This window comes from Aethalodelphis obliquidens, unplaced genomic scaffold (assembly GCF_003676395.1).
Source record: "Aethalodelphis obliquidens isolate GAN/ISIS:26980383/991018 unplaced genomic scaffold, ASM367639v1 scaffold21, whole genome shotgun sequence".
Classification (NCBI taxonomy): Eukaryota; Metazoa; Chordata; class Mammalia; order Artiodactyla; family Delphinidae; genus Aethalodelphis; species Aethalodelphis obliquidens.
The window spans coordinates 16799746-16813093 of record NW_020837965.1 but is presented as its reverse complement, the minus strand read 5'-3'; the positions used below and the strand labels follow the sequence as shown (position 1 = coordinate 16813093).

Sequence of the window (13348 nt, the reverse complement as noted above, 5' to 3'; positions counted from 1 at the left end):
GTGAGACAGGCTGGGACCTGGGACCTTTACCAGAGCTTGCACTTGCACCTGAACATCTGGAGCAACAGAACACAAAGAAACTGGACTGAAAATAACAGCAGTTATAAACAACAAGATACAAAAAGGCCACAAGCCAACTGCCATTTCCGAGGTGCCGGGAGCGGAAGCAGGGGACTGCGCGTGATCCCCACACGCAGCACCGCCACAGCAGGTCACCTAAGCCACCCCTCCTGCCCCGCCCACTGATCCGCCCCTGCCCTCGGCCCATTTGAGGAACCAGTGCCCGGCCCCTTAGGGAACAAGCAAGGACACCTGTTACCTGTTTTCACTCCCTTGTGCTGCAGCACGGAGTACCAATAAAGCCTCGCCTGAATTCCTCATCTGGCCTCTTACCCACTTCTGTCGATTAAGGAGTCCAAGGACCCAAGTTGGTAACATAAGGATGTTCACTGCAGCAATATTCCTAATGACTCCAAACAACCTAAATGCTCACCGACAGCTGAATGGACCAACCAATCCCGTATGTGTTCACACCATGCAATTATACAGAGAAACGAAAACCAGTGACTGCTGTCCCGCAGCTTGGAGGAACCTCACCGGTAACGTGAGTGAAAGCAGGCCGATCGCGTGCACATCCACCACCCCGAGGTCAGACTCAACCACTCAACCTTCGGGTGTTGGACAAACCCCCTATTCGTCCCACGGTGACTCAAACTCAGACCTTCTGCCCCAAATCTCCTGCATCCTCCTTTTTAGGTAGGATACCAACACTCCCCTACCAAGCTAGAAACCCAGGACAAGCCTAGGCCCCTCTCCTTCTCTTCCAAGGGCAAACCAGTCACCAAGTTCTGCCTGGTTCACCTTCTGCCTCTCATCTGTCTCCCCGCCGCCCACCTCTATCCCCACCGATTCAGCCCAACTTCACTGCCTCGAGCAACCTAACAACCTGGCCCATCACCCTTCCAGGTCCGTCTCCCACACAGCAGCCAGGATGCCTGATCTAGAACGCACCTGACCTGTTGCTCCCCAGCTCACTCTGGGGATGAGGTCCGAGCCCTTCTGCATCGCGTCCTGGTGCCCTTCCTCCTGTCGCCTGGGCCTCCGGAGCCTGTTCAGTGTCCAGCTCCCGCCACAGCTCCATGCCGGTTCATAACCCCATCCCTCTGTTCATGCTGTTCCACCTACTCGGAACACCCTTCCCTGCTTTTCTTCTACAGGCCGACTGCCTCTCTCTTATCTTCATGCTCAGCTCAGGCAGCTCCTCCTCAGTGTGGGAACACCCTTCTCCCTGAAGCTTAGTCCTTAGCGTAGCAGATTGAATTTATCCATTTTAAGGTCTACCCCCGACCCACTACAATTCTAGGTGCCTTGTGAACGAGGACCATGCCACACAGCTCCCAGGCACGAAGCACTGAGTAATGCTGGTTTATCTAAACAAAACATACCTGACCCATTTGGTCTCCATAAGCTAGGCTAGACATGTGCCACTCTCCCTGTTTTACTGATGGGCAGGTGAAGAAGCAGGCTCTGGAGTGACAGAGACCTCAGTTCAAATCCCAGCCCGGCCACTTGGCAGTTGTGGTCCCTGAACGAAGTCACTCATCCCTCCGGGGTCTCCCTTTTTTCCTCCATGAAGTGGGGAGGTGCCTACGTGGCTGTTGAGGTAACGAATGGGATGCACGTGGCAAGCAGGAATGGTCCCCTCTGAGGCGTTTCCCTGGCATTATAAACCAGTCTTCCTGACAGGTGCATCTAGCGGAGGGATCTCAGCCCCGGCACTACTGACGTTCTGTGCCAGCAAGTCCTCTGTCTAGGGGGCTGTCCCGAGCGTTGCAAGGTGTTTGGCAGCATCCCTGGCCTCTGCTCACTGGATGCCAATAAAAACCCCTCCCCTGGGGTTGTGACAATCAAAAATGTCCCCAGACCTTGGCCTACATCCCCTGGGAGGCAGTGGAGAACCACTGACTTAGATTTTGGTCCCAGGACCTCCCAAACTCTCCTGGCACCTGAGCTAAACTGGTTTAAGCAGCTGATCCTGGTGCTGGGCTAATCTATTCCTGGAAAAGCCTGCACGCCCCAGCTGGAGACAGGGAACACTTGCCACTCTCAGCAGGAGCTGGACAGGTATGGGCTCGCCCGTCACCTGGCAAAGGGCTTCCGGTGCCTTTCAGCTCTAGCCCAGCCTCCTGCATGGAACGCACAGCAGATGGATCACGGGGGAAAAAAGACACCTTCTAAGTCCCCCCCAACAGTCTCTGTGGCCAGAGAACAGGCTCAGAGGCTTGGAGTTGCCCGAGCATATTCCTGCCCATGGTCTTTGTCACTCACGTGACAGGGTGTGCCAGGCAGGATTCTCACTCTTAGTTTAGCAGAAGCAGCAGCTACAGTATGGAGATGAGTTTTACAGGAGAGGGAACTAGAGTTTGGAGAAGGAGCGTGCCCCCGGCTGCCAGCTTGAACCCATCCATTCGTGGCTGACCTTAAGAGCTTGGTCTTCTCAGCAACCTCGTGAGGTAGGCATTACTGCGGCTCCATATTACAGATGATGGAATTGAGGCTCAGAGAGGTTAACCAACCTACCCAACATCACACAGCTTGGCAAAGTTAGGATTTGAACCCACGACTGCCTGCCTCCAGAGCCCATTCTCTTATCCACTGCACCACACGGCCCCGGCGGACCACCTCGCTCGCACACCCTCCCCAACACACTTATTTGGCTTCATGGCAAGCAAACAGTGTGTTACACAAAGCCAAACTGTCATTTCTTTTTTCCAATTGAGCGAAATACACGTAACATAAAATTAACCATTTCAAAGTGCACAATTCAGTGGCATTTAGTACAGTCACCATGTGCTTCCCCATCTAATTGTAAAACACTTTCTTCACCCCAAAATAAGACTCCTTACCCACTGACCAGTTACATCTTATGATCTCCCCGCTCCCTACAGCCCTCGACAATCACCAATCTGCCTTCTGTCTCTATGGACTTACCTGTTCTGGACATTTCGTATAAACGGAATCACACAATACGTGGCCTTTGGTGTCTGGCTTCTTTCACTTAGCATGGTGTCTTCCAGGCTCTTCCAAGCCGTAGCTTGTGTTAGTCCTTCATTCCTTTTAATGGCTGAGTAATGTTCCATTGGACGGCTCAACCACAATGTGTTTATCCATTCATCAGTTCATGGGCATCTGAGTTGCTTCCACCTTTTGGCTATTATGAATAATGCTACTAGGAATATTGGCATACAAGTTTTTGTCTGAGCACCTGTTTTCAATTCTGTTGGGTACATACCTAGGAGAACAAGTGCTGGGCCATATGGGAATTCTATGTTTAACTTATTTAGGAACCTTCCAAAGTGTTTTTCGCCGCAGCTGCACCATTTTACATCCGCACCAGCAGTACATGAGAGTTCCAATTTCTCCCCATTCTTCCCAACCTTTGTTTCCCTTTTTAAAAAAAAAATCACAGCCATCCCCAGTGGGTGTCAAGTGGCATCTTCCAAACTCCATGAACCTTATTCTAGAGGTGCTCAGGTCACTGGTGGACATAAGCAGTTGAATTACACTTCATCCTACCAAGCCCAATCCCCAGAAAGGAATTTGGTAAAAAAGTTGTAACTATTTGAAGGGAACCTAATCATTGGTTTAATTTCTCACATTTCCCGGGTCTTATTATCAGAGGATCTGGGGAGAGTGTGTATGTGTGGGGTCACGGCCTTATTTCTAATCAGATTTTGATTACTGTTGTAACTCTGCTGGCCAGCAGGCACCGAAAAAAATGTACTCTATGATCTGTTGACATTTTGTTACCCAGAGGACTCAAAAACACATGTGCATTTCAAAATTTAATAAAAGCAAAAGATAGAAGCAAATGTTTAAAGAGAATTAAATATCTATTAACAAAAGTAGGGTAAGCAAGCAAATTGCAAAACACTGGACCCGAGGCATAAAGGTCCCCTAACTTTGTGTAAAAGGAAGGCTCGGTATATAGAGAGCATGAATTTAAAATCCAGGCTCAGTTCTCAAAACACTGAGCACAGTGAGAAAATGTGGCAAGAGCCAGTGATGCTGAGAGTTAAGGAAGGGAGGGCAGAGCTAGGGGACTGTTGCAAGGGAAACTTCTCTCTGGAATGCCAGAGCCTTCTGCAAACTGGGTACAACGTGCTCGGTGCCCACCTGCCTACAGGAGTAGCCTTCGGTGTGGGAGAACACCTATTCTCTGTTTATGCAGTTCAGCTTTATGACTTGATGCCACCTTCTAAGGGACTGATGACTTGTAGACCCATGACCAGAGGCTTGGGTCCTTCAAGATGATCCAATTTGATCTCACAAGAGGGGCCCAATCCACCCGACTGCGCCTGCCTCCCCTCCTGGACATAAGCGCTGTGCTGACCGTGGCACAGCAGCCCTGCCTGGCTCGGGAGAGGCGGGGTAAAAACCACCAAAAGCAATCCTGACAGCTTTTTTTTTTTGGCTGTGTTGGGTCTTCGTTGCTGCGTGCGGGCTTTCTCTAGTTGTGGTGCGCAGGCTTCTCACTGCAGTGGCTTCTCGTTGCAGAGTACGGGCTCTATGCGCGCAGGCTTCAGTAGTTGTGGCTCGTGGGCTCTAGAGCGTAGGCTCGGTAGTTGTGCACGGGTTGCTCTGTGGCATGTGGGATCTTCCCGGACCAGGGATTGAACCTGTGTCCCCTGCACTGGCAGATGGATTCTTATCCACTGTGCCACCAGGGAAGTCCCCTGACAGTTCCTGAAATCACTCTTCCGTCTCCAGGAGCCACGCCGGGGAAGAATAAAAGCAAAGAACGTGCTGGGGTTCCCTCTGTATTTTGGTATTTGGTATTCTCAGATGCAGTCATGGTATGCAATAGTGGCGGTTATGTCATAAAAAAGCCTTTTAGAGATATATGCTGAATTACTGATGAGTGATATCCTGTATGATATGTGCAATGTGCCTCAAAGTAACATGGGAAGGGGTAAGTGGGGGGATATTGATAAAACGGGGATGGCCATGAATCTGGGTGATGGCTATGTGTTTGGGGGTCATTACAGTATTATCTCTAATTTTACATGTTTGAAATTTTTCATATATTTTTAAATAAGGCTAACCATGGTTACACACACACACACACACACACACACGCACACAGAGCTAAGTGAAGGGTGTTCTTCCTCATTAGAAAAGTCTGATGTATGGCTGTCCAAACCCATGGAGTTCATTCTCCCCATCTTAAAAGTCCACGGGGGAGGAGACAAGATCTCTTCCCCAACCTTATTCTCAGTGGTGTGTTTTTCTGATGTCGAAAAGACCTAGAAAGAGAAGAATTATTGCAAAGCTTAACAACAATCTCACTCAGGATGCTTGGTAAGTGACTGCAGAACAGAGGGTCAACGAGGCAGAGGCGGGCTGTAGCCCCCCACGTGGGGGGCACGCACTCCTGGATGATGGCTGAGCACCCTGGGCACCCATCTCAGTTCCCTCTGGCTCCCTCTGGACCCCAGGCAAAGCACTTCTCCTCCTGGGGCCCGTTTCCAAGTATCCATTTTTCTTACGAACTACAATAACGGCCCCTGTTCTCTTGGGCTGAAGATGTACAAATGTAATGCGATGGGCAGTGTTCCACCCACATCTTTGAAACCCGGAGGTTGACATCATCCCCACGCTATGGACAAGAGGAGTTAGTTCAGAAAGGCTAAGAGCCTGATGAAGGTCCAAGGAAGTAAACCTCATTCCAGATTCTGGAAGCCTTGGCACACTTTGCTGCAAAACGCTGCCTCCGAAGTCCCCGAGGATACAATGTTGTGACATCTTGCCTGGCGATCCATGCTCTCCAATAGAGCCCGGTGTGTGTGTGTGTGGTCGTGACATGTAGCACATGCGGCAGAACTTTCGAGAGAAACCCCCACCCAGTCCCTGCCTACCTCTTGGACACCCCAGGGGCTGAGCCCAGTGGGCCCCCTACATTCCTGTCTCCTCTGTCAGCCTCAGGCCACCAGGGGCAAATACCTGTGGGCAGTGGTTATTCAAGGTCACAGCCAGCCAGGTCATGATTCCCCACACACTTTTCTGCTCTCACTCAGCTGGAGGAAGGTGGCATGGAAGGTGGGTCTATCCACTGAGACTCATGTGCTCTGACCGGTCCCCGAGGGCTGCAAGGAAACCCAAACTCACTGGGGACCCCTCCACCTGTGAGCCCCCTACCCCCAATACCGATTCATGTCTGTACACCTTCACACAGGCTCCTCCTCTGCTGGCCTAATTCCTGCCCCCCAACTTCAAGATGCAGCCCAGAACCCCGAGAGCCCTTCCTGGTGGCCACAGGCTGGAGCCTTTCTTTTATGATGTGTTTTATTTGTATAAACACATCATTGCCTGTTTCCCTCCCAGTCATCCTTACATCCCAGATCCTCGGATTCTGGAACAGATCTTTCTGTTCTTGATTCACACACCCACTGACTGTGACAGTCTGTGGGTGGATCAGGGCCATGACTCGTTAGGTGTACACTTCCTGAGACACAGCCCAAGTTCAGAGCAGGTGTCTGACTTGAGGAAATAACGAGCACCATGAGGCGTCTTCTCCCCGCTGGACCAGGAGCCCAGCCCAGCGCGGTGGTCAGTGTCTGGCCAATGGCATGGACGAGAGAGCCCATGGGAGAGAAGGTGGGAGTCCCCTACCTTGGTGACTGAGAAAGGGCCAGTGCCAGTCAGGGACACTGAGCCAGGCGCCAAAGGCCAGCCGAGGAGCAGACCCAGGAGTGTGTCTGCAAAGCCACTGAGACCGAGATACATTTGAGACCTTGTGTGTCTGAAATGTCTTTATTCTGCCCTCAACCTCGATGAGAGGCTCAGCAGGTCGGAGAATCTAGGCTGGAACAGTTTTCTTCCAGGATTTCCAAGGTGTTACTCCATGACCTTCTGGCATCCAGCGCTGCTGCCGGGACACCTGATGCGACCTCCTTCTCCTTGTTTTGGAAACTTTCATACACTTTACTAAACACTGGGGACGATTTCACAATGAGAAGCCTTAGTAAGGCTCACGTTCATCCACATTGCCGAGGATTTAATGGGCTTTTCATTGGGAAATTTGGTTCCAAGCAGTGTTCTTGAATTATTTTTAATAACATCCCCCCACTCCATTTTCCCTATCCCCTCTTTCTAGAATATTATCGATATTACTCTAATGCTGGACCTTCTGACCTCCTCTGATTTTCTTTTCCCCTCCTGTTGGTTTTAAGAAAAGCATCTTTATTTATAGTAGGATTTTCGAATAATGTTTCTCAGATGAATGAATGGGTGAATGAACGCAAACCAGAGCAGTAAGTACATGAACCCCATTCACAGAGAGTGTCTCTAAGGGTCAGAGTCAGTCTTTCCATAATAAGGACAGCAATCGTCTTTTACATTTGTGTGGGAGACAGGACAGAAATTATGAGCTCCATCCTCCCGACAAAGAAATGGAAATCCACAGAGGTCACACAGTTGCCCAAAGTCACATGGTGAATATGTGGCAGGTTCAGGCAGCTCCTGCTTTCAATTTTTGTTCTATAGCCAGGAGACTCTCAATTTTATCTTTTAGCCATTTTTTGAGCTCCTCATTTCCATTGTACTAAAATTCTCTGGGTTCTCTTTTGCTAATTTTTTATATGAACTCACTCTGAGACTCTTTGAACCTAAAGAAAGGTTTAAAGGATAATGCAACGAACGCCCATGTACCCTTTACCTAGATCAGCCAGTTATTATCTGTCACAGTCACTTTTTCTGTATCATACATTTGGTTTGCTAAACCATTCGAAAGTAAATTGCTGACGCGAAATTCAGCCCTAGATACTTCAACACGTTTCTCCTTAGAACAAGAAGAGCCTCCCCTCCATACCAAGGGATCTCAACCAAGGGCGATTTCAGTTTCTCCTCTCCTCCATTCCCAGGAGACATTTTACAATGTTTGGAGATATTTTCTACAATCAGGACTTGAAAGGGTGCTACTTGAATCTGCTGGGTAGAGACCAGGGATACTACTGAACATGCTACAATGCACAGGGCGGCCCCTACCACAAAGAATGATCCGACCTAAAATGCCAACGGTACTGAAGTTTAGAGACCCTGTTCCTACCCACATCACTACGGTTACTGTCAAGCAATTTAATCTCGATACATTACTCACGTACAGCTCACATTCAGATTTCTCCAACTGTCCCCAAAATGTGTTTTGCGAATATATATGTTTTCCAGTTCTGGATCCAACCATGGCATTTCATAGACGTGCCATCTTCACCTCCTCTGTTCTAGAGTTGGGCCAGCTTTTTTCTTCTCCTTGTCATCTGTGAGGTCTCCACATCAGTTTCTTGTAGACTGATCCACAAGTGGATTTGTCTGTGTCCCCAGGATTAGACCCACACTAAAGATTTTGGCAACAACACTACATAGTAATGCAAAGTCTACTCACAGCCTAGGAATATATCCCTGGCCCCAACTTACATCTCCCTCCCTGCATAGTTAGTTGCCTCCAAATTGCTTCTCTTCTGTTTGCCCTACAAAGTCAAGGCTCTCCTTGGATGCTAGATGACTCTTGGCCCTCTGGGCTCACGCAAGAGGCGTGAAGAGCTGCCTGGATGCGCAGGGCACACGGGTGAGGCTGGAGGCCAGACGTCTCATCGCAGGGCAATCAGGCTGCTTCAGTGGGGACCTCTGGAGGTCAGGTCTCTAGATCCATTCTCTCAGGCTGACCAGTCCCCCAGAGAACTTTCTAGTCTCCTCCAAGTGGGTACAGAATTGGCTGCCAGCTTGTTGGAAGCTGAGTGGGGAAGACAGCTACAGGTCCCCATCCAGCTTGTAAACCGTCTAATCCCTTTTTCCGGGGACCCTCGCTTCCACTTTCTCCAAAAAGTAAACCCTCATTTGTTTTGCCACAGTAGGAAGGGGGAGGGTAGTCTGGTTGTGCAAAATGGGGGAGGGGTGGGTAGAGGGCACCAAACTGCTTCCCCGACCTCCCACCAACCCTCCTGTCTTCAGCCCCCCGCCCAACTTACACTGTCCCCTCCACTTGCAAGATGACTTGCTACTCACACTTCTGCTCCCCAGCTTCCAAAATGCTTGACATTTTCTTACCTTTCTGGATTCTAGTTTTTCAAAAAACCCTTTTACTTGTCTTCTGATGGGATTTCGGGAAAGAGCGAAGGTGATGGGCATTTTCAATCTACCACCTTTAACAACGAGCCTGTGTCCTTTAATATCTAAATAGCGGCTAGAGTCCCAAACCCATCTACCATAGGAAATTTGGAGGAACTTCTCCCCAGATGTCTCTAAAGACTTAGGGAAAAATTATCCAACTCTGAAATAAGGCAGATGGATGTCTGCTGTCCCTTCAATGCCACACTAGAGCATCATCTAACCTGCCCAGCAAAAGATCATCTGGTCTTCCTGGGAATGTCACTTGGATAATTTCTTCCTCATTGTGGCTCAGACTTTGTAAAGTTAGAGGATAACTTGCTGAGAATTGGTAAACTGCCACTCGTTTCTGTCTGGAGGGATAAAAGACAATCCCAAAGGTGGTGGCTTCGTTGCCCTGCAGGATGTCCATCGGTTTGGTATCTCACTTTGGAATCGGATTCAAGCATCCTTTCACTAACGAGGTATGTCTGTCTCCTGTATCTTTCCTGGAACCTGTATCTTTCCTTTCCATCGGCTGCTTCTGTCATTAATGAGTTAAACAGGTCTTTGACACATGTTTGCTGTCCATCTGTATGAGAATTATGTTTAACTTTTTCAAAAATATATGCTAGGGCTTCCCTGGTGGTGCAGTGGTTGAGAGTCCGCCTGCCGATGCAGGGGACACGGGCTCGTGCCCCGGTCTGGGAGGATCCCACATGCCGCGGAGCGGCTGGGCCCGTGAGCCATGGCTGCTGAGCCTGCGCGTCCGGAGCCTGTGCTCCGCAACGGGACAGGCCACAAGAGTGAGAGGCCCGCGTACCGCAAAAAAAACCAAAACAAAACAAAACAAAACGCTAACAACTCTCCAAGTACTTCTGTTTCGGAGTTTCTACCTCTTTCACATGCTCATTCTCCACCCTGAGACTCACAGGCAGCAAATGCTGGCCCTTCCCCACTTTGCCCCACGCTATGATGTCACCTCGTTTTTTCAGCCCCAAAGCACCCTGACCCGCAAAGCCCCTCGTGGCTGGCGACTGAAGGTTTGGTGTAACACAGTACAAACACCACCGGAAACGGAGCCTTTAGGCAGCTGCGCAGCTGCCTAAATCACCGTGGCCACTCCCCTCGGAAAGGGCAATCTTCCCCTTGAGCAGCTTGCAACCCTGTTTTCCTGCTGTTTCTCCTATGAGGAGCTACCTTCTACCTGCTGATACCCCTTCATTCTTGTTCATTTCTCAGGCAGAGCATTTCAGCTCACTACCCCAAATCTCATCATCTTCCAAACCAGGCCGGGGCCAACCTCGGGAAAAACAAAACTCCATTCTATTGCTCTGCAAAGGGTGTGGGATTAAGAGCACGTCTGGGGGTCAGGGTTGGAATCCCAGCTCTGCTGCTTAGTAACTGGGCAACCTCGACCTCCCTCTGCCTCGCCGTGAGGGTTCAGCGACTTAATACAGCACTGTAAGAACAGCAGCGCCCACCCCACAGAGCAAGCACTCAGTAGCTCCCGGAAGCTTGGGCAGAAGCAGTGATTACACCCTGCTCTCATGTGATCAGAGTCAAAGGACAGACCTCCCAACCTCCGACTGAGCTAGGCCTGGGGTTTGCCTTTTCCTTCCTTCCTGCTGCATCAGAAGGCATTAAAGTGACTCCAATGATTCCTGGATGGTAGCTGGAGCAGCCGCCAGCTCCCTCACTCCGACTCCTGAGTCTATCTCACCTCAAAGCCGGATGGAAAGCTTGAGCGCCTCAACCAAAGCCAAGAAGGGGGCTTTGCAGAGTGGCCGAGAAGACAGTGAACTCAGAACGAGAGGCCCGGGTCCAGTCCCAGCACGCTGCTCACCGCCGTGTGACCCTGAGCAAGTTACTCGGGCTGAGCCTCAGGTTGAAAAAGAAATGCAAGTAATCGTGCCTTCCCTGCCTACTCCAGGGTTGTTTTAAAAATCTAAAAAGATGCTGAGAAAAACCCACAGAAAAATATAAAGTGAGAATTACTATCACCATAATCCTCATCTTCCAGCTGACACAGGGGTTACACTGGTTACGTTTAATGTTTTTGAAAAGTTTTCAATATAAAAAAGAATGAAATTCTCCCACCTGCAGCAACATGGACCTAGAGAATATTCTGCTTAGTAAAATAAGTCAGAGAAAGACAACTACTGTATAATACCACTTATATGTGGCATCTAAAAAATAATACAAATGAATGTATACACAAAACAGAAACAGACTGACAGATTATAGAAAAACTCGTGGTCACCCAAGAAGAGCGGGAAGGGGGGAGGGGCAAATTAGGGGTAAGGGATTAACAGAAACAAACTACCATGTATAAAATAGATAAGCAACAAGGATATAGTGTACAGCACAGGGGATGACAGCCATAATCTTAGAACCACTTTTAATGGAGTATAATCTATAAAAATACTGAATCACTATGCTGTATACCTGAAACGAACATAAGTCAACCATACTTCAATTTTAAAAAAATCAATGTAAAAATAAAAAATAAAGAGTTTTCACTACTTGGACAGATACTAAAAAAGAGATAAATAAGGAAAATAAACAGCAACTCTGGCTTTGGGAACCTTCACCTTGGACCTACCCATAAAAATCAACATTGTCACCCAAGGGCAAGTCTTAAGGCAGAGGGCAAGTTTAAAGGAAAACAGCGCCTATGGCCACCTTCCAGTTCCGGTTTCGTTTGTTTTCCACAGGCGTGGCAATGAGGTGTGCAGGAGAAGGCACACACACGTGTATCTGCATTTTAACCTAGGCTGTAGAGGTGGGGGCTAGGGTGGGTGAGGGATGTATCAACAGAAACAGGCTCATACAAAATGCCCACGAGCATGGGTTTTGTGCATCCAATCAAGTTCTGAAGATGTCCCGGTTGTTTCCTTTCTAACCTCCAAAGCCCAGCCAAGGACAAAGGAGAAGGTATCAGTTCAGGGCAAGGAGATTCCACCCTGAAGGCTGAAGTCACAGGGCAGCCCTGAGCATAACACCCCAGTAAAACCTGACACCAATCGATATATTCTTTCTGCCGCAGGGCACAAGGCCATCCCCCTTTCTACCACCAGCACACGCTCCTGGCTCAACAAGGCTGCTGTGATCTCATCCCTCTGGCCAGGGGCCGGGACTGTGTTTATCCCAAGCACCTGCTGGCAAACCCCCATCATCCCAGGATCGCCTGCCCACCAGAGAGGTCTGCGTGCAGTGGCAGGACTGCGCCCCTTTCCCTTTACGCTCTGCTTCCTCCCTTCCCAGAGGCCTGGCCCTGGGATCAGGTGCTCCCAGGAGAAGGCCAGGATGGTCAGCACCTGGACAGCGCATCCAGCAGGAAAAGCAGGCCTCCTTCTCACTTCATTCAGCCTTTTCTACAACTACGCAACTTCTCAGTGCCTCAACTCCTCATCTGCAAAACAGGATACAACCATGCCTATCCCACAAAAGGTTTTGCAGATTAAACCAGTTTATAAGGGTGAAGGATTTATAACGCTGCCTGGCACACACCAAGCTTTCAAGCGCAAGTTATTACTAACAGTGCTTGGAATAGCAGACACTTGGTAAAGAGCAGAATGGTGGGGTGATCTGAACATGGGCTCTGACACCAGACTGCCTGGTTCAAATCTCATCTCTGCCACTCATACTACGTGACCTAGGACAAGTTTACTATTCCCGCTGCCTCAGTTTCCTCATAGTCTTGTGGCAAGAATTAATAGTTAATATTGGAAACAACCCAAATATCCCTCAACTGGTGAAGAGATGAACTGTGGTATATCCACACTGTAGAATACTACTCAGCAATAAAAAGTATTTACACATGCATCGCCATGGGTGGACCTTAAGATCTTTATGCTAAATGAAGAAGCCAAAGAGGAAGGCTACATACTGTATGATTTCGTATATATGAAACTATAGAAAAGGCAAAATTTTAGTGACAAAAAGCAGATCAATAATTGGCTGGGACTAGGGGGTCAAGGAGGGATACGGTGCAAGTGGGCATGAAGAAATGTTGGGGGTGAAGGAAGTTTCTACATCTTGACTGTAGTGTGGTTACACAGCCGCACAAAATGAACAAAATTCTTAAACTGTACAATTAAAAATGGGTGAATTTTAGTATTGTGTGTCAATTATATTGTACTAAAATAAAGCATAAAAATAAAAAAAACCAATAAAAAGAATAATCTGCATGAAATTCCAAGAA

General features: G+C 48.8%; 1 protein-coding gene across 2 annotated transcripts in view; it reads right to left on the bottom strand.

The window, feature by feature from the left end:
• The window catches only part of SLC24A4 (solute carrier family 24 member 4), a 175004-nt gene that overhangs the window by 113753 nt on the left and 47903 nt on the right, over positions 1 to 13348 (bottom strand). The gene's annotated exons all lie outside the window — the stretch shown is intronic.